Source organism: Mus musculus, chromosome 14, assembly GCF_000001635.26.
Source record: "Mus musculus strain C57BL/6J chromosome 14, GRCm38.p6 C57BL/6J".
NCBI classification, from domain to species: domain Eukaryota; kingdom Metazoa; phylum Chordata; class Mammalia; order Rodentia; family Muridae; genus Mus; species Mus musculus.
In genome coordinates this window covers 48701774-48722976 of record NC_000080.6, presented here as the reverse complement: position 1 = coordinate 48722976, position 21203 = coordinate 48701774, and the positions used below count along the sequence as shown (strand labels likewise).

Sequence of the window (21203 nt, the reverse complement as noted above, 5' to 3'; positions counted from 1 at the left end):
GCTCCCCGGCTGGAGTTAGCCACTCCCATCCATTTATCACCTGACACTCCATCCTCCAGGAACACCCCCATTCTAAGACATCCTGCAGAGGTTCCATAAAGCGTCTTCCTTCTGCAGCAGATGGCTTTCTGCCTGGAATGCCCAGCTTTCCTTTCTTCTTTTTTCTCTCCCTCCCTTCCTCCCTTCCCTCCTCCTCGCCTTTCTTCTCCCCTTTTGAAATTCCTGCTTGGTTTACCTGTCATGATAATTGTGTTTTGCTAAATTTTTTTAGGCAGGGTCTCACTATGCAGCTTTGGCTGACCTGATATTCAGCATGTATCCCAGTCTGGCTTTAAGCTCAGAGGTCCACCCACTTTCGCCTTCCGAGTGATTAAACACATAAGCCCCACATCAGGGAATGACTCTTCACTGGCTACAGCAGCACATACTTCTAATCCCATAGTCAGGACAGGTAAAGGGGATCACCACAAATTCAGAGTCAATCTGGGCTAATGAGTTATAGGCCAGCCTGGGCTACATAATAACATTGTGCTCCAAAGTGTGGGAAGAAAAGTAACTACCTATTGTACTATCAATCAGTTGTCGTCATCCTCAGCTTCTTCTGCCATTTAACTCCCCTGCTTTTAATAATAATAATAATCATTTTGAAGAGATTTTTTAAAATTTTATGTGTATGGTTGATCTGCTTGTGCACGTGAATGCCCGGTACCCTTAGAGGTCAAAAGAGAATGCCCCTGGAACTGGAATTTCAAATGGCTGTGAGTTATCATATGGGTGTTAGGAATTGATCCCCATCTTTTTTTTAAGATTTATTTATTTATTTTATGTATGTAAGTACACTGTAGCTGTAACAGATGGTTGTGAGTCTTCACGTGGTTGTTGGGAAATGAATTTTTAGGACTTCTGCTCGTTCTGGCCAACCCCGCTCGCTCAGGCCCAAAGATTTATTTATTATTATACATAAGTACACTGTACTTATTTATTATTATACATAAGTACACTGCTCCACGATGTGAAGCAGAGGTGTAGGCAGGGAGCAGGCAAGAGACAGGGCAGAGCAGGGCAGGGTTAAGAGCTCACATCTTAAACTACAACCAAAAAACAGAGAGCACACTAGGAAGGACACAAATCCTCTGAACTCTCAAAGCAGGCCCCCAGTGACACACCTCATCCAACAAGGCCACCGAAGCCTTTAAGCATGGGAGCCTGCCTACAGGGCCCATTCTCTTTTCAACCCCTGCACTATGCAGTGTCTCATGGAGACGCAGTTGGCTTCCAAGTTGATAAGTAGCAGAGGCTAGCACTGAACCACTTTACACCATATTTTCAAGAGTCATTAAAAACATAATGAATGGCCAAGAAGACGGCTCAGATGCCGGCACACACCCATAGGCCCAGCACTGCAGAGAGTAGAGCACACCATAGGCTCAGCACTCCAGAGGCTGGCACACACCCATAGGCCCAGCACTCCAGAGGGTAGAGCACACCATAGGCCCAGCACTCCAGAGGCTGGCACACACCTATAGGCCCAGCACTCCAGAGGGTGGCACACACCCATAGGCCCAGCACTACAGAGAGAAGAGCACACCATAGGCCCAGCACTCCAGAGGCTGGCACACACCTATAGGCTCTGCACTCCAGAGGCTGGCACACACCCATAGGCCCAGCACTCCAGAGGGTAGAGCACACCATAGGCCCAGCACTCCAGAGGCTGGCACACACCTATAGGCCCAGCACTCCAGAGGGTGGCACACACCCATAGGCCCAGCACTGCAGAGAGAAGAGCACACCATAGGCTCTGCACTCCAGAGGCTGGCACACACCCATAGGCCCAGCACTCCAGAGGGTAGAGCACACCATAGGCTCAGCACTCCAGAGGGTGGCACACACCTATAGGCCCAGCACTGCAGAGGGTAGAGCACACCATAGGCCCAGCACTCCAGAGGGTGGCACTCACCCGTAGGCCCAGTACTCCAAAGGCTGGCACTCACCCATAGGCCCAGCACTCCAGAAGCTGGTACACACCCATAGGCCCAGCACTCCAGAGGCTGAGGCAAGAAGATTGCCAGTACTTCAAGAGCAACTTCACTGGCTGCAAGCTACCAAAAGAGAAGCCGATCATACAGCTCATGGTTAGCCTCAAGGGAGGAAACAGAGAAGAAAGCATGCTAAGAGAAATGGGATCTAAGAAGGAGATAGCTACCATTGTGTCCTGCCTCAAAAGTGAACTCAAAGAAGCTAGTCTTCAACAGCCAACGGCTATGACAACACACTGCTGCTGAAGCCATTCTCTCATTCATCAGACCCTACAGCGGAGTAAAGGACGGAATGTTCACTTGGTAAAAAAAAAAAAAAAAAGTGGATGTAAAAAAGACACCATCATGGACCCAGGTATGGTTTGTTGTTGCTTTTGTTTTTTTAATTCCATTTTTTAAAAACTAAAGTTCTTTTTTTAAACACATACGTGTTTGTGTGTGTGCGTGTGGATACACATGTATAGGCAATGCAGTTTTGTTGTTGTTTGCTTGTTTGTTTTTGTCAGCATGACAAAAGCAAGAATCATCTGAGAAGATGGAAACTCATTTGAGTAGATGCATCCATCAGACTGGCCCGTAGCGTGTTTCCTTCACTGATGATTGGTGTGGAAGGATCCAGCCCATAGCGGAAAGGGAGGTCCCAGGGCAGGAGACAGCAAACTGAAAGAGTCAGTGAGCATCACTCCTTCGTGGTCTCTTCTTTAGTCCCTGCCTTCAGCCTCTTGCCTTGAATTCCTGCCCTGAGTTCTCTCATGGATGGGCTTACTACAAGCAATAAGCTGAAATAACTCTTTCTTCCCTAAGTGGTCCTTTTAAAAAAAATTTAAATATGTATGTATGTATGTATGTATGTATGTATTTATTTATTTATTTATTTTATGTTGCTTTTGATCATCATTTTTATGACAGCAATAGAAACCTAAGGAAGACACACGTGTGGAGGCCAGTCGCTAAGGTGGCATCTTCCTCTATGAGTCCCCACATTTTTTTTTGAGGCACTGAACTTGGAGCTTACCAGCTGGCTGTACTGACTACTCAGGGAACCACAGCTCTGGGACATAGTTGCTCACCTCTGTGCCTGGCTTTTACCTGAGTATTGGGGCCCAAATTCAGGTCCTCGGGCTGGTTTGCTTGGCCTTAGAATTGAGTGTTCTTTTGCAGGGCACATAAGGAGCTCAGTGGTGTGGTCGAGCTGGTGGAGTGGTGCATAGTCTTTGCACTGCAGCTCTAGTCCTTTCTCCATAACTGTGAGTCACCCAGTCAATGAGCAGTGTGAGGCCTGGGAACAAGAGACAGCCGTGACAAGCCCATCTCTGCCCTGAGAGAAGACAACACTGCAAGTTTTAGTCTCTAGTCGAGGGCTTATCATGTTTGTCTGTTCCCAAAAGACTTCCTCCAGGAGATTCACAAAAAGAAAAAGAAAAAATAAATCAGTATTTAACGATGTACCAAATATGGTTTGGGTTCTGCTGAGTCAGCTTTCTTTCTTTCTTTCTTTTTTTTTTAAAGTAAGTCTTTTTTTTTCTTTCTTTGTTCTTTCTTTCTTTCTTTGTTTCTTTCTTTCTTTATTGTATGTATGTATATGAGAACACTGTAACTGTCTTCAGACACACCAGGAGAGGGCATCAGATCCCATTACAAGATGGTTGTGAGCCACCATGTGGTTGCTGGGATTTGAACTCAGGACCTCTAGAAGAGCAGTCAGTGCTCTTACCCACTGAGCCATCTCTCCAGCTCCTGAGTCCTGTTTCTTATTTGCTCTCAGGTTTCTTTTCTTCCTTTCCTTCTTTCTGTTTTAATGATTTGTTTTTATTTTATCTGCATTGGTGTTTTGCCTGCATGTATGTCTCTGTGAGGGTGTCAGATCCCCTGGAACTGGAGTTACACGTGTGGGCCACCTTTTGGGTGCTGAGAATTGAACTCTGGTCCTCTGGAAGAACAACCAAGTGCTTTTAACGAAAGAGCCATCCCTCCAGCCCCTTCCCCCGACCCTTTTTTTTTTTGACAGACTCTCAAGTAGTTCAGGCTGACCTTGAATTTTGTGTCACTAACATTAACCTTGAACTCCTTTCCCTCCTGGCCCCACTCCCAAGTGCCGAGATTATAGGTATAACACCAATGTCCCTTGTGTTTTGCAGTACACGGAATGTTAATACAGCCGAGGTACACTCTGATAAATCTTCTTCGTTGTTTGGATATGAAAAAGCTAGCACAATGCTCACTTAGTAGACATTCCCAGGTCATGGTCTGGGGTCATTCTGCCCTGATGCGGATCTGCTTTTACCTCCTTCAACTTAGCCGTCTTCCTTACTTGACTTTAAAAAAAAATCTCGGGCTGGTGAGATGGCTCAGTGGGTAAGAGCACCCGACTGCTCTTCCGAAGATCCAAAGTTCAAATCCCAGCAACCACATGGTGGCTCACAACCATCCGTAATGAGATCTGATTCCCTCTTCTGGAGTGTCTGAAGACAGCTACAGTGTACTTATTATATACAATAAAAAATAAATAAATCAAGTCGGGCGTGGTGGCGCACGCCTTTAATCCCAGCACTCGGAAGGCAGAGGCAGGCAGATTTCTGAGTTCGAGGCCAGCTTGGTCTACAAAGTGAGTGCCAGGACAGCCAGGGCTACACACAGAGAAACCCTGTCTCGAAAAACCAAAAAAAAAAAAAAAATCTCATTCTGTTAACGTCAATTCTCTAGGCTAGACCACTAAAGCCGGGTCATGGTCCCTAGAAGCTCACTGCTGCTATTCACATATGTCACCTGGCAGGAAAAGAAGAGTCTTTGATTGGGACATAGGGAGGGACAGCCATCTTCTGTAGTCCTCTTTCATTAGCACATTAGCATGAATGAGCTTATCAGATTAGCTAATTGTCACCTGGACACTTTGGACAGTGCAGAGACACTGGTGAGATGAATTTCCACACAAAGCATCAAGACACAAAGACTAGTCTCTAAAAGACCTCTGAGCACTCCGGAAGGTCAGGCCTGTGGAGGAACGGGAAACAGGATGTTCCAAAGGACAGGGGACATGGAAGGAAAAGCCCTGGAAGATAAGTCAGTAACAACCATTTTTTTTTTTTTTTTTTGCCATTTTCCGGCTCTGCCTGGATTCTCCAGTCCCTGCTGGGGGATGGCAGGTGTACAAACAGCTCGGGCACAAGAAGGGACCTTACCTTCTGCTTCCTGACACAGTATCACGAGCAAAGACAAGCCCTGGTAAGACAGAAGGCTTCGTAAGCTGAAATCCTCTTCTTCTGAGTGTCTAGAGGTGATGGTATAATATACATACACCCACAATTTAAATGTTTAATCTGTAGATAAACATCTAAGAAAAGAACCAAAAAAAGGAAGTGTGAGGATGGGGGAGAACAGCTGTGCCATTTTGAGACTCAGATTTAACACCCACATGAGAAGGGAAGACCGAGACTTTGAGTTCCTGTGAAGCATGTAGAAATGAAGACACCGGAGGAAAGCCAACACTTTTGACCTCTGGTGACAGGGAAGACTAGGAAAAAGGCCACCCATTGCCATCATTTCGGTGATAGAAGCTGCATCCTATGCCTCGGAAGAGCCATATATGTAGAAACAACATACAATAACTCCAAGAGCTAAGGGTGTAGGCTAATCATGAAACACATTCATAGATTCTTAGACTGCACAAGTCCTAGGCTTCATTGTCAGCATTATAAAATGATAATAAGCCTAGTGGTGGTGGCACACGCCTTTCACCCCAGCACTCGAGGGGCAGAGGCAGGTGAACCTCCATGAATTTGAAGCCAGACTGGTCTACAAATCGAAATAAAGGACAGCCAAGCAAAAGAAAGAGGAAACTAAAAGGCATAAATGTTTTGTTTTGTTTTGTTTTGTTTTGTTTGCAAAGACTAGATCAGCTGTAAAAAAGCCTCAAAATAAAACTATCAGACTTATGTCAACAAAATCCTACCAAGCCTTCACTATATAAACTCTAGGTGTGTTGGAGAACTAACTGGCTTACTTGTTGAACACATCTCCCTGCATAAGGTCCTTGCAGACCAGCACCAGAAAAACCAGAGCACATAAAATGTACTGTTTAGAACAAATGGCTCCAAAGGAGAAAGAGGACAAACCCTTCAGCTATTATGTTTATCTTGAGATATGGGTGGTCAAATTCAGGGTGTATCCCTACTAGGTAGTGACTGCCACTCAGCACTTGAAAAGGATTTCCCTAACTTTTGATTCCCAAACTGGATGGATGGTAGCATAATAAAGCCAGGTGTGGAACTGCAGGTCTATATAACCCGAACCCCAAAGCGGCTGAGGCCGGAGAATCTCCAGTTCTAGGCCAGCGTGCCCTTGAAGAGATACCTTTAAAAAGTCAATATGTAAATAAATCAAAGCAAGGTGTGGGGACACAGGCCTTTAGTTCTAGGCAGAGGCAGGCAGTTCTCTGTAAATTCAAAACCAGCCTGTCTACAGAGTTTCAGAATAATCAGGGCTAACAGAGAAAAAGACCCTGTCTTAAAAACAAAAAAAAAACATTATTAAATTAAAAAGTACACATGCTGCATAGATGAAGGGATAAAAAACAAGAAATGTATAAAAATATTTTATGTAACTCTATCTACCTACATTATGCTCAGAAGAAAGCTTAGTGGTAGGACACTTGGCTAGCTTCTGTGAGACTCTAGGTTTAATGCCCAGGTCTGAGGAAAAAGGAAAAATAAAAATAAAAAAGAAGTCAGGGGAATAAAATCAAAACAAATAAAACTAAATTTTTTCAAAACTTTAATTAATAAGAGCTACCTTGGTTGAGCTCCTGAGCTTATAAATCACATTTAATATGAATTATTATAATGTTTCGCTTAAGGCCAGGAGTCTTGTTTGTTTGTTTGTTTGTTTCAAGACAGTTTCTCTGTGTAGCTCTGATTGTCTTGGAACTTACTCTATAGTCCAGACTGGCTACTATCTCAGAAATCCACCTGCCTCTGCCTCCTGAATGCTGGGGTTAAAGATGAGTGTCACCACTGTCCAACCAAAACCAGTCTCTTCTAAGGGGTGCTTACCCACATTTGCAGACAACATGGTACCAATTGCTCTAATAAACAAGGTGATCCAGGAAAAAGACAACAAAAGATTGTAAGAACGAGAAAGAGGAAAAGAAACCATTCGTACTCAAGACAGCGATGTTTGTTCTCAGAAAACCTAAGACAAAAGCCATCCTTCAGCAAGGCTGTTAGAGACAGGAACCAAACACCCAAGTTAACTGCATTTCTTTACACCAGGTGGAGAATGTCGCTGAGTTTTCCATTTCTGCACAGTGAGCTGTGGGCTAGCAACCCATCGACATCAAAAACTGTCGAAAAACACAAAACGTTATCAAAGCTCACAAAAGAGCAAAACAAAAACAGGTGATACTCCTTCGGTTAAGGATTGAAAGCTCAACAGAAAGTAGATCACATCTCTCCAGGTGCATACAAAAATGATAAGCAATGCCAACTGAAGTCTCAACATGCACTTTCTCCAAAGTGTGATAAGTGCATGGACCTAAGGAGAGCAAGGCATCCTGTGAGAACTGGAGAGCGGAGGCGCATAGCAGCAAAAGACAAATATGGAACACGGGGTAACTTAAGCCAGAAATGTAGCTCTCTCATCACGGTGCTCATTAGAACAACCAAAGGCGTTACAAATCCTGCCACTCGTCACATTGGACAATTGGAAATTTACACAAAATGAAACCCTGCCAAGCATGTTGGTACATGCCTGTCCAGTGATCCCGGTACTTGGGAAATAGAGATCAAAGGACCAAGAGTTCAAATTGATCCTTGGGAATGTAGAAAAGTCCAGATCACGTTTAGGAAAGACTCTATCAAACAGAAAAACAACTGCAACCCAAACAAACAAACAAACAAGAACCAAGATAATCTATGTGTGGTGGCACCTGACTTAGTCCCAGCATTCAGGAGGCAGAGTCAGGCAGGTCTCTGTGAATTCAAGGCCAGCCTGGTCTACATAATGAGTTCCATAATAGTCAGAGATGCATTAATAGAAAGACCCTGTCCCAGGGGGAAAAGAACAAAAAAACAAAAACAAAAACCACAGTCATTCTGTTATTGAAGCAGCAGCCACATAATTTACTCTGGGTTCCACTCATCACTGATGGCAAACTGTTCCTGTCAGGTGCAAACTCTGGACAAATGCCCTTCTTGCCAGGCATGGTGGTGCACGCCTTTGATCCCAGCACTCGGGAGGCAGAGGCAGGCCTGGTCTACAAAGTGAGTTTCAGGACAGCCAGGGCTACACAGCGAAACCCTGTCTCGAAAAATCAAAAAAAAAAAAAAAGCCTTTCTCCGCTCATACAGGCACATGGTAACAGGTGCACATGGTAAAACGCAAGCTTGTGTTGTCCTACATCTAACTTTTTATTTCTCAGGGAAGTCTCGCTGAGCTCTGGAAGCTAAGAGAAGCAGGGATTCCTTTACTCCTGAATCATTGTTTTGCTTCCAAACAGATGTGAGTAGTTGCCCAGTGACCTCTGTGAAATGTTTGTGGTCTTGTGTCAGCTCCTAACAACGAGCTGTCCCCAGAATGCCAGGACTTTATTTACTGTAGACGCTCCTTTGATGTCTGTCAAGCTTTTCATGTTTCCTTTTCTTTTTATCTGGCTTCTCACTGTTGATACTGTCCTGTTCTTATTGTCCACCAAGACCAAAAGGACAGTGCCCACGTATATAAGTAACTTAGCATAGCAACCAACCCATTCCGACGGGCATGTGTGTGCTCAGCAGAGTTTTCATGGTGCGGATGGTAGTGCCCTAAAACTTAACCTTATCTATCTGCTCATGCCAGAGGATGAAAACTCAGACGCCTACCACCCAGGCACAAATTTGCCAGTACTTAGCAAAATTACTAAATGGCTCCAATAATATATTTTAGTATAAGCATGACCCAAATGTTGGAAATCACTCTCCGAATATTGAGTAATCATGCTTAGTTACTGGATACTTCCATTGCTGGATGGCATATGGTGGCCCTGAGTTATGTCTCCAGTGCTGCAGACAGGAGAAACAAGTTTAGGGCTGGTGGCAGCTCAGATCATAGAATGATTGCGTAGCATGCAGGTAGCCCTGGGTTCAATCCTCAGCACCATAAGCCAAGCACCGCACACACCTGTTACCCCAGCTCTCAGAACACGGAAATCAGAGGACCAAAGGGCAAGGTTATCCTCGGCTACACATCTAGTTCCAGGTCAGGCTGAGCTACTTGAGAAACCTGTCTTAACAACAACAACCGAGAGTTCCAGTTTAAAACGAGCGTGTTGGTGTATCCCTTTCATCCTTGAAGTTGGGAGTCAAGAGGCAGGCCGATTTCAGGGAATTCCAGGTCAGCTTGTTCTACATAGTGAGTTCCAGGAGGAAGAAAAAGTTGCAGTTTTGCGAACATTTGCCACCTCTACTGTAATCATCGCACATGGTAGACTATGGCAGAAGGACCATGAGTGTTTGGGGGATTGGGTCTCACAGTGGTCCAGCAGGTCTGGACCTCTCTCACTACAGCACAGGCTAGCCTCAAACTCTTCTCAATTCTCCAGCCAAAACCTCCTGTATGACCAGGTAAACATGTGTGTCTTTTCTTAATATTATCTGCATAGTAGAGTTTAAAGTTAAATTATAAAGCAATTAAGAATGTGAAGGGGGAGGTGGCAAGGGAGCTGGCGATTTGGTTCAGCAGTTAAGAGCACACTGGCTGCTCTTCCAGAGGACCCCGAGTCAATTCCCAGCACCTACATGGCAGCTCACCATTGCCTGTAACTCCAGTTCCAGGGGATCAGAAACCCTCACAAAGACATGCATACACACAAGCAAAAGACCAGTGCACATAAAATGAAAAAAAAAATCATTTAAAAAAAATAAAAAGTTAAGAAATAAATTAAAAAAAGAAAGACTGAAAGAGACATCAGGGCTTTAAAAAAAGAAATTGTGAAACAACATCTGTGTATTTGGGCTTTTCCAAGTTTGTTTTCTATTTGATCATGGCAAGAATCTGGGACCGTTGACTCAAAGTCTCTCTACCTTCCATTCCAATAGCTCTTGTGCAGACATAATTAGTTATCCTAACAGAGAAGGGTGAGCTTCACAGTGTACAGCTAAGATACTGTCACAGCAGGAGGACAGTCTGCCCAAGAAGCTGTCTCTGGGGTGGCTGTAGACTGTCACTTACTGAAGCTCCAGCCCTTTATCATTGCCTCTTCCCATCCAGTTTCGTCAAAGCATTGAGACTGAAGATACAACAATTAGAATGTAAACCTCCTCTCTGCTTAATAACAATCCCTTCCATTAGCGTCTAGCCAAAAATAATCTACCTGCTTCTTCCTGTTTTCAAAGTAGCTCTGGTAACGTTTCCATTTCTACACTTGATCTTAGCCAAAAGGCTGAAAAGCGATTATGTTCCCATTTCTAAATAAGTTCATTGATCATCAGTCAAGATGCCTAGACAAGCCGGGCATGGTGGCGAATGCCTTTAATCCTAGCACTCAGGAGGCAGAGGCAGGCTGATTTCTGAGTTCAAGGCCAGCCTGGTCTACAGAGTGAGTTCCAGGACAGCCAGGGCTATACAGAGAAAACCCTGTCTCGAAAAACCAAAAAAAGAAAAAAGAAAAAAAAAAAAAAAAGAGTGAGGACTGAACAAAACAGATGCCCTTGCTAGCATCTGCAAGACTGAGTTAATCCCAAGTGCACAGAGAAAAGTGGTCAGAAACGAGGGACTTGTCCATGTTGGGAAGCCTAGCATAAAAGTTCTCAGAACATTGTTAAAGTGTTCTTCGTATTTTATCTCTGTAATATTTAGGAAGGTGCACGCTCATGGAGTGAAGAAGGTGTTTGGCTGCCCAAAGCCAGGCAGTTGAAAACTGCCTGATATGGGTACTGGAAACAGAATGCAGTTTCTCCGCATGGACAGCACGCTCTTTCAACTGCCGAGCCATCTCTCCAGCCCCCAGAATATATATTTGAAAATTTTTAATAAGAAAATTGTCAGGCATGGTGGTGGTGCATACCCTGTGATCCCAGCACTCAGGAGGCAGAGGAAGGCAGGTCTCTGTGAGTTCGAAGCCAACCTGTTCTGCAGAGTGAGTTCTAGGACAACCAGGGCTACACAGAGAAACTCTGTCTCAAAATTAGACAAAACAAACAAACAAAAAAGAAAAAGAAAAAGAAAAAGAAAAAGAAAAACAAAAACAAAAACAAAAACAAAAAACAAAAAAAGAAGCACATGTTTAGTTAAATAAATTTATCTTTAAATATCACTATTAAATTGGTTCTCTGGCATCCCCACCTCTTTCTCCATTTACAAACGTGTGTGGTAGCCTTTGGCTACCCAGACATTCTAGTTAAAGCCCTCCTCCTCATTCTTACTTATCTTCACAAGTGGACAGGAAGCTTAATTCAGGAGAGAGCCTGTCTCCTACAGTCAGTCTCCTGAGAGACTTTTCTGGAACCTAGATAGTAAACAAATCTAGAATCAAAAGCACGGCATGCTGGGAGAGAAAAGGACAGGAGAGTTACTCAGCTGGGAGTCTGTCATCTGGCCACCATGGGAATGAGCGGTAACCAGATTGTCCCTAAATTTTCTCAACCATACAGGGGCATCATATCTCCTATCTGTTCTTCTGCACGGGCATAAAATCATCCGTGGTGATGCTTATCGTAACGGTAACTCTACAAGTACTAAAAACACGAGGTCGAAAGAGAAGCCTTAGCTTTGACGATAGAAGAGGACAAACAACAGGCGTCTTGGGAGCGATTCGTAGCCGTATTTAAAAACTAAAATCAGGACATATCTTTTGGCATATGATCTGACACATGGTTTGACCACATGACAGAATATTTGAATTAAGAAGAAGGGGGAAAAAAAAAAAGTCCTGAAAAAAAAAAAAATTCAGGACATGTGGTTGCCATGGCAATGAGGAGCCATAGGGAGGCCTTGGGCCATGAAACCATGAAAAGACAGGGTTGAGTTGGCAAGCAGGGGAAACTATTTTGCCAGCGATGTGCAGGACAGTTTGGAACCAACCAATGTGGAAGACCAAAAATCCATGCAGACAGAAATTGTCCTGATGTGAGGTGAGGTAGGAGGCATAATACCGAGTCACCCTCCCTTTAGAAAAGGCTTCTGCCCACTCTGGAAAATCCCAGATTCACATCAGTGTGTGGGACAGGATTCTGTGAGTGTGGACAGAGTCACCATGTCCCGATGAGCCTGGAATCTCCCCTCCTCGGTGTCCCTGGCACATTAAGTAAAAATCATTTCATCTCCAGACCAAAGGGGTCTCCCTGAAAGCAGCCTGGTAGAAACACCAGCCAGCCTCTATCGGGGACCCCAGCTGAATCTTGCTGGCCTGAGGTTGTCTCCTGCCTCCAATCTTGCTCCACGTAAATTAAAGCCACCCTGTCTAGCATGCTCAGAGGCATTTCCTGTTTTGTTTTGTTGGTTTTTTTTTTTTCATCCTCAGATCTCTTTGAAAACACAGTCCCAAAGTCCCGTGAGTTCTTTTGTTGACTTTCAGAACAGAAATGGTTTTTTGGTTTTGGTTTTGAAATGACCAGTCCAAAGGAAAGTACCGAAAATAAGTACACCAGGCCTGACGACTGGACTCAGAAGAAGCAGACCGATGAAAAGGTTAGTCATTTTTATAGGTGCACAGATTCTCATGTCAAATTAATAAACCCCATCCTTCTTACATGTTGATCATGGGACAGAACACAGCATTTCTCTTATCCCTGTTCAGCCCTTTAAGACCTCAAGACGTCTAAGTTCCATGCAGCGCCTATCACATGCTATTGAGTTGGCATGTTTGCAAATTGCATGCAGTGAGATTTTTCCATACCAACAGCCCTGTCTCGGATTCCCCAGCATCACGACCAAAGGAGTGCTGCTTGCACATTTTCTCCTCTTCTCATTGAGTTCGGTGTGGCAGCCTGCATTCCTCAGCACAGGCTCCAGTCGGCATGGTAACTAGTTAGCAGTTAGCCGCTGCACTTGCCTTCTGCCAGATTTCAATTTCTTCCTAAGAGTCCCTTTTGGGGGAAAGGGTGGGTGTTCGGATTGGGGGGTGGGGGTGCCGGTATAGGAAGTAGTGAAAAGAGGACGGAGCAAGAATTAATTGGGTTGGGCCAGGAGCGGGGGATGGGCCGAAGAATGACTTGAACGCGCTTTTTTAAAAGAGTTATCTGGTCCACCCAGGGCGTTGGTGCCAAATTACCAGGGCAGGGGAAAGAAGAAGAAGAAGAAAAAAAGTCCTAATTGGGGCAGAGACAAACAAAGCTTGTCCGCCTGGAATCCGCACTGTTGATAGTGCAGGTAGCTCAAGGCGGTGGGAGTGATTGCTGTTGACTTTGCGTAATTGCAGGGGAGGAGTGCAGGGAGCTGGGACAGGCGGGGCTCCACCCAGTGGGGTGGTAGACAGACACAGGCGAAACCTTGCAGGGGCTAAACAAACTGACTGACAGAGCTCCCGGCCTGTTATTAAAAATCTGGCAAAATGTTCATCTCTTGACAAAAATGTAGGGAGACTAGTAATGCATAGCTTTATCCCACGTTGGATTTTAAAACGGCGAATGCCAAGTTGTCTGTCAAAGTTAATAGGGCATTGCTGCTGCTTATGGAACAAAAAAAATTCTTATACATGTTATTCATTTATTCATTGCTAAAAAAAATCATGTATCTGCTAAAAATTTCATTTAGGAAGAAAGGTTCAGACGTGGTTAAACCTTGATTTTTTTTTTTTTAAACGCTGTGAAGACAAGCAACTTTTTCTCTTGTTTTGGCGGTAATCAAAGTCACACTTTCATTAAAATGGTAAATACTTCATTCTTTGACAATAGATTAAAACCTGTATCCACGATTACACTAAAGGACAATTAAACCTGCAATTATTGATTATATCTTTTTAACTTCTTTTGTATCAAGAAGTATGTTAAATGGTTAATTGACTGTTAAGTAGATAGCTCTGTGGTCATAGGAATTAATCAATATATTGACTTTGCTGGCTCACGTGTTGGTTTAACTGTTTCTCCTTTGCTCTCCAGGAAGCCTTTCTGGGTGCTTCTCTACGCCAAGTACCTCTTAGTCTAAGCTTTACACACATGTAAGAAACTGAGTGAACATGTGAATTATCCTGGTCTTTGTCAAATGTCAAATTTGTCTAGTGTGTGGTGTGTGTGTGTGTGTGTGGTGGGGGGGACTATTTTTTTTTCTTATTGCCTACATTCCAAAGCTTGTAATTACACAGAATTTAAAAAAAAAAATCCTGACCGGGTTTGGGGCGGCAGGGGGGGGGCACTTCAATCTTTCTAATATGTTTTATTGCCTAATCTGCTTAATGGAGCAATACTTTTTTTTTTTAATTCATTAGTTTAGAATAAATTTCTGTTAGTTTGGGGTGTTGAGAGTTTAGTTCAGTGCTTTGGTTCCCAAGCACAAGTTCAAAAACAAAACAAAATGTTAAATTATCCTCCAGAAAATTCCTGAAAGTTCCCTAAAAGATCTCACATTCTCTCTTCTACATCTGATTTTTTTTCCCCAGTAAATTCAGTAAGTTGATAAGGTAGATAGAGACACTTTGCTCCTGGGCCCTAATAAACAGTTTGGTTTGGTGCCCCCCCTCCTTACACCTCCCCTTACTTCTCAGGGCACCAATCAATCTACCGGCTCTTTGGAAAACAGAGACACCTGAAGCCTCCGCACTGGGGAAATACACAAACGTTCTTCAACTGCTGAGAAACAAACACGCAAATAGGAGATGGGCCGGCTGCCTGCTGCTCCTGTTTGTGCTCTGAGAGCTCATTATTTCAGCTGGGAAAGTCACTATAGGAATTAATAGCAGATATCTCCGCTGAAAATAAGTGTTTACCAGTTTAGGGGCTGGGGGTTTTTTGGCAAAGACCTGGCTTTTTGTCTGCCTGCCTCCATTTTTTTTTTTTTTTTTTTTTTTTTTTTTTTTTTTTTGGCTTGTGTATCCCTGAGGTGTGTAATTAAAGTAAGGGAATTTGCACATAGTACTTTGGGGCTTTAATGAATAGAAAACACAGGATATTCCAGCAATTTGGTGCCTAATGTCAGAGTGTGCATTCCCTGTGTGAGGTATCACAATAATAGGGCTCTGTGATAATAAAAGCGCCTGCGATCCCATGCAAAGAGAAAGAGAGGTGACAGCATTTGTTCCTAAATTCCAATACAAAATACATGAAAAAGAGCAATTTACATTTAAAACAGACAGACTTTGAACTTGAACATACTCTCAGAATTAACGGCTGTTAAATCAGCCCACTTTGCTGACTATTGAAATCCCTTCAGGACAAAGATCTTGGCTGCTGATATCAGGTTACATTACAAAATTGAATACACAATATCAAATGGCTCTAATCATAACCACCTCGGCCTTACTGTTGCAGCTCTGAACAGCTCAAAACCTACAAATGAACTTTTAAACCTCTGGAGCCTTGGCATGAAGGGTAAAAAGAGTAAGCAGCATTTACTAAGCACCTGTTATATGCCAAACGCATTTATTAAGCACCTGTTATATGCCAAACACATTTATTAAGCACCTGTTATATGCCAAATACTTTTGCGTGTCCGTCAAATTGAATATTTTTCAAGTAGAGGACTCTCTGGGCAAAAATAATAATCCTATGTTTTTGCCAGAAAATAATACAGTCATGGGGATATAGTTTACTGGTATAATGCTTGTCTAGAAGGTAGGAGGTCCTGAGTTCCATTTCCAGTGTAAAAAAAAAAAAAAAGTCAAATTAGTTAAATAATCTACCAAAGACCATATCACTAACTAACATAGTAGGTACACAGGGAACACTATGCAGTTGAAGTGACCACACAGGGATAGCCTGAGCCATTAGCTAGGCTCTATAGTAGTTCACCTACTACTCTGTCCCTCCCCCTCTTTCCTTTTTGGTTGCTTGGAGGTTTTGTTTCGTTTTTGTTTTTAGTTTTTGTATGTTTCTCTGTCTAGCCCTGACTGTCCTGGAATTCACTCTTTAGAACCAGGCTGGTCTCGTCGAACTCAGAGATCTTCCTGACTTTCCTTCCCGAGCCCCGGGACTAAATAAAGATGTGCAGCAACAAATCCAGCTTGTTGGTTTTTTGTTTTTGTTTTTGTTTTTGTTTTTGTTATTGTTTTTGTTTTTTAATATAGTCCAGATAGTTAATAGTCTCTCTAGCCCATGGTGTACTGAAACTCACTATGTTGCCCTCCAACTCACAGATGTTCTCCTGCCTCGGCCTCTTAATGCTAAAATTACAGGCACGAACAACCACTCCAGGTTCAATTTTCTTGTATAAAAGTTATTCCAAGAGAAATGAACATCTTTCCTCATCCCCAACCTGACCTTCTGTCGAGACACTGCATCCCAGGTCGATCCTGATCCTTCCTCCCTTACCCCTGAGTGCTGGGATTGCAAATTTGGGCCACCATGTTGGTTTATGTGATAGAAGATTGAACCCAATGCTTCATGCACAGCAGGCAAGCATTCTGTCAATTCCTTTTTATGGGTAACATTTACTTTAGTTTCTAGGACTGAGTCTAGAACCGAGGGCCTTGTGGCCGTGAGTATTCTGCAGCTCAGCTACATACTCACTTCCTTGAGTATAGTTTATATCCACTTTGAGAAACAAGCCAGGCCAGCCATGGAAATGATCTCTGGTAGAGTTCTAAGGGAAATAAATGGAGGCAGGAGGATCTCAAGTTCAAGGCCAGCCTGAACTACCGGTGTGAGGTTGGACAGAGTTAAGAGCCCTTGCTGGTTTTTGTTTTTTGTTTTTTGTTTTGTTTTGTTTTGTTTCAGAGGTTGAATTCCCATTACCTACTTATGGGTCTGACAATTGCCTATAACTCCAGCTTCAGGGGCTACGATACCTTCTCCTGGTCTCTACAGACACCAGGCATGCAAATGGTACATAGGCACACACTTAGGTAAAGCACTAATGCACATCAAACACATAAATACTTCTTTCAAAAGTCAGAAAGAGCAAAGGGTCTGGGAAAGATGCTGTGCCAAGCCTGAAGACCCACATAGTGGAAGGAGGGGTGTACACACACGCACAGTGTGTGAGCGAGTGTGCGTGTGTGTACATGTACACGTATACGTGTATGTGTATCAGATACTTTTCAAAACACCCAAAAATCTCCCTGTTGCACTTCCTGCGTTCCAGCGTTCCAGTTTCCTGAGCCATGAGAGAAGCAGTTTAACTTTAAAGCAAGGAAGATTCCAAGAGCTTTTAATTCAGAATAAGACGCAGATCTTCAACAGAAACATGGGACGGTGCTGTGACCACAGCCTGAGGCAGGAACACAGCCCCAGAATTAAGGCACTGACGTAGAAAGAGCAGGCTTCACCTTGCTAGGGCTCAGCTCTATCACATGTACACTGAAAGGCCAGTCCAGACTGATTAAAGGGCCTGCTTCTGATTCAAAAGTCCACACTTGGTTAATGACCAGAGAGCCAGCGATAGGAAGCTGACTTAATCCACAAATAGGAGAATTCCTGCAGGATAAGCTTTAGGTAAATACCCACCTTGTGGTCGACACACAAAAGCACTGGTCAGCCTAGGAGAGCCACAGTCCCCAGTGAAGTGATTGTCATGTTCCCACCACACCTTTCCCACAAGGACATTTCTTAACAGCATCCATGCACTAAATCCTTAGGTTGAATTGTTTTTCTCTCTAAAAGACTTTCCCTCCTGCTTTCTCCTTCCCTAGCTTTTCATCTTATCCTGGTCTCTTGGGGACACTGTCTTTACTCCAAAACCTCTGAAGAACCACTGAGAGTCACCCAGGTGTGCATGGGGGAAGGGTCGCCATCCTAGTGCACGGTAAGGAAGAAGAAAAAAATGCATGTGAGCTCTTCGAGGTGTGTGAGTGCCTGTGTGTGTGTGTGTCTTATTACCTTCATCATCGTTATTCAAGGCTAGCCTGAGCTACGGAGGGAGACTCTGTCTTAAATCAATGACAATAAAATAACAATTTACACTAAAATGTACTGGCAAGTGTTATTATTTTGTGTGATGTAAGTGAGGGTACATGAATCCGACATGTATAAGTCTGGGAATAACTGTTGGGAAATTGTTTTTCTCCTTCCACGGGTATCAAACTGAAGATGGCAGGTGCTTTTCTTTTCCCCCTGCTTGAACCATCTCCCCTGCCCAACAAGGAAGTATCTGGGGAGATTTATGAAGGACAAAGCTGTATATATTCTGATCCCACCAGGACTCACTGTCTCTACAGTGTGGGTCCTGACTCAGGGTCGGTACCCTCACCGGTCTCAAGAGCCCTGTTTTCTCTTTACTCTGCTCAGATTCTATGTTCCACCCGTGAGTACCTCTCTAAGCTCCTCCAATCCCTGGCTCTTCTCTCATTACACTGTGGTGCTGGCAAAAAGTACCTGTCACTCCTGGTTAAATTAGGTAGAACGATCTGCCCTTCCACAAGGTGCCTGCGAGAAGCCCAATTCTGCTGGCTGGCCTGGCGCTAAACGCATGCGTGGTACAGTTCCTACCAGTCTTGACACTGGCCACACTGTGTTTCAAAGCGAGGAGGTCAGAGGAAGAGCACCTTCCTATCAGACCTGAGCCCTACCCCGCTCCCATCCCCCGAGTTTGAGCCCCAGTGCCACGAAGTAACATACACTTTACTCACAAGAAAGAGTACAGGGAAGCTTTCCATCCTTGGTTTGTCGCCTTACTCCATCCCTCTTCTTCCTCCCCCTCCCCCGCCTCCTCCCCCCTCCCCCGCCTCTTCCCCCCTCCCCTCCTTCTCCTTCTCCTTCTTTTGGTTTTTTTTGTAGACAGGGTTTCTCTGTGTAGCCCTGGCTGTCCTGGAACTCACTCTGTAGACCAGGCTGGCCTCAAACTCAGAAATCCGCCTGCCTCTGCCTCCCTATCCCTCCTCGTTTTGCTCTCTTCAACAACTCCTGCATCCTTCCCTTGTCTCCTTAATATGCTGGCTTCTTATCATTCAGTTACTTTCCATTTCGTCCAAACACTGATGCGCCTTAAATCTCCAAATCTCACTCTCATACATCGGACTCACCAGTACCAGCATTAGTTCTTTATTAAACTTTGGATGGACAGTTAGGCTCCCAACCAAGCCAGGTCAGTCTTCCCATTCGGGCACTAAAGTCAAACCTCGCTCTCCTATTGCATCTGCTGGGCCATTGCTAAAACGCATCTTATTTCCTTCATTTAGAAATAAAGACAAGGCTTTGGAATGGCTCAGCAAGTAAAAGCATTTGTCACCATGGCCTAATGTCATGAATTTGACCCATGGAGCCCACAACAAAAAGAGAGAACTGACTCCTGAAACTTCGGTTTTATTGTTGTTTGTTGTTTATTTGTTTGGTTGATTTTGGTTTGTTTGTTTGTTTGTTTTTGTAGTAGGGTTTCTCAGTGTAGCCCTGGCTGTCCTGGAACTCACTCTTATAGAGTAGAGTAGGCTGACCTGAACTCAAGAGGTCCTCCTGGCTCTGCCTCCCAAGTGCTGGGACTAAAGGTATGTGCCAGCATAGTCTGGCTGAAATTTATTTTCTGAGTGGCACATATTTGCTGTGGCGTGTGTGTCTCTTGCCAACAAAATTCCTCAAAGAAGTTATGAATATATCTGATCTGTGATTATATTGTGGTTATAGATGCCTCCCATTCTCTCGAAGCACATACCTAATTCTTCCTACCTCCTTCCTATAAACATTCCAAGGACCTCACTTGACAACCTCATTGTTAGTCTTACTTAAACTGTTCTCTTGTTGTCTTTTGGGTGGTGTCTCTCCATCTCCTGGCCTCAGCCTGGAGTACCTGGAAGGATAGGGCTCAGACCTCTTCTTTCTCTCACTATACTGGATCATCAGAGAATCCTGTTAGTCACACGACATCTATCTATCTATCTATCTATCTATCTATCTATCTATCTATCTATCTATCTATCTATCTATCTAGTTATTTATTTAGGGTTTTTTTTTTTTGAGACAAGATCTCTCTGTGTAACCTTGGCCATTCTAGAATGCATAATGTAGACCAGACTGGCCTCAAACTCACAGTGAACCCTCTGCCTCTAGAGCACTGGAATTATTAAAGGTGTATGCTTCCCATATGTGGGAATTAAAGGTGTATGCTTCCCATATGTGGGAATTAAAGGTGTATGCTTCCCATATGTGGGAATTAAAGGTGTATGCTTCCCATATGTGGGAATTAAAGGCTTACCATCCCTGGTTAGTCACAAAGCTTTATTATCTCTTTCCTGTGGTCCAGGTTGACATCTCTCTTCTACATGGTTCTTACTCTGGGCTCCCACTGGGAAACCAGAAACTAGTCTCCCTATTCCTCCCTAGTTAGGCTAAGTGGGTTTCCTTCTTATCTTCCATAGGCCTGAGACCCTGCAATGCTCACTTTGGTTTCTGTCCTTATGTCCTTATCTTGATCCCTGACAACACTCCTAATACTGTCTACCTGCTGAACCTCAATTCTTTGTATGGGAGGTGGTAGGGGACAAAAACCAAACCAAACAACAACAAACAAACAAAACAAACCGGAAAAAGACAAGGACAGCTTTTGGCTGCTATATTCAGCCCCAGTGACACTGCCATGGACTGTCACTTGTCCCCCTGGTGAGAAAACAGAAGGCTCCATCTTGCACAGCCATTGCCTAAACAGGGCCTGATCTTTAGTATTGTAAACCAGATACCAACCCCCTTTACTTTTTTTCTCTCCCTCCCTCCCTCTCTCTCTCTCTCTCTCTCTCTCTCTCTCTCTCTCTCTCTCTCTGTGTGTGTGTGTGTGTGTGTGTGTGTGTCTGTGTCTGTGTGTGTGTGTGTGTGTGTGTTCACCCTGTGGGTGAACAAAATCCTAGAAGTCTGGAAGGAAAGCACAACTCCCTCTTTTTTAGAGGACACATGGGAAGCAAGCGCCAAGCTTCAGAGGCTGTGGCTGAGTGACTGTCCCACTTTGGCCAGAGTGATTTTCTTCCAAGGAAACATCTGAGCCAGTCACTCTTTTAAAACCACACATTGTTCTTAGAAGACCAAAATCCTCAACCTACTAGTTATACCAAGGTCTGGCTCCTTCAACCCCTGGCTTCAGTATGAGCCTTTGATACGATGGACCATACACTCCCATGCCTCCCAGCCT

General features: G+C 44.0%; 2 long non-coding RNA genes across 2 annotated transcripts in view; both read right to left on the bottom strand.

Annotated features, from left to right (window-relative positions):
• Nucleotides 1-21203, bottom strand: part of Otx2os1 (orthodenticle homeobox 2 opposite strand 1) — a 124061-nt gene that overhangs the window by 70372 nt on the left and 32486 nt on the right. The window lies entirely within an intron of this gene.
• On the bottom strand, nucleotides 963-20014 carry Gm38660. Its single transcript, XR_874613.3, has 3 exons — nucleotides 12904-20014; nucleotides 5216-5367; nucleotides 963-3315 (listed from the first exon to the last, which is right to left on the bottom strand). It is a non-coding gene; the product is annotated as a predicted gene, 38660 (long non-coding RNA).